The sequence below is a fragment of the Arachis duranensis genome, chromosome 10 (assembly GCF_000817695.3).
Source record: "Arachis duranensis cultivar V14167 chromosome 10, aradu.V14167.gnm2.J7QH, whole genome shotgun sequence".
Taxonomy (NCBI): Eukaryota; Viridiplantae; Streptophyta; class Magnoliopsida; order Fabales; family Fabaceae; genus Arachis; species Arachis duranensis.
Genome location: NC_029781.3, coordinates 28,761,158 through 28,761,792, shown reverse-complemented (window position 1 = coordinate 28,761,792; position 635 = coordinate 28,761,158).

Genomic DNA, 635 nt, shown 5'->3' with positions numbered 1-635 from the left:
TATGGGCTTACAGAAAAAGCTCAGATTTCTCTAGACCACTCAGCTGGTGGATCTATACACATGAGAAAGACAATAGAAGAAGCTCATGAGCTTATTGATACAGTTGCCAGAAATCAGCATCTGTATCTGAACAGTGAATCTTCCATGACAGAAGAAGCTAAAACAGTAACTGCAGAACTCAGTCCGGTGGATCAGGCTAATGAATTTAATCAGCAATTAGACTTTCTAACTCAGCAGCTAGCCGAATTCAAGGAATTACTACAAGAAACAAGAATGGCTAACAGGAATATGGAAGTACAATTAAAGCAGACAGAAAAACAACTGTCAAGACAAATAACAGAAGAATGTCAAGCAGTTCAATTAAGAAGTGGGAAAACATTAAATACCTCACTTCAAAGCAGCAGAAAACCAAGAAATAAACAAGTGGATACTCAAAATCCTCCTGAAGACAGTCCGAGCCCAGAAAGGGACAAAGCTGGCGCTGAACGCCCATACCATGCTCATTCCTGGCGTTCAACGCCAGAAACAAGCATGAATCCGGCGTTGAACGCCCAAGGGGAACATGGTTCTGGCGTTCAAACGCCAGTAACAAATAAGGAAGTGGCGTCTAACGCCACTCCAGCTTCCACCCCTGG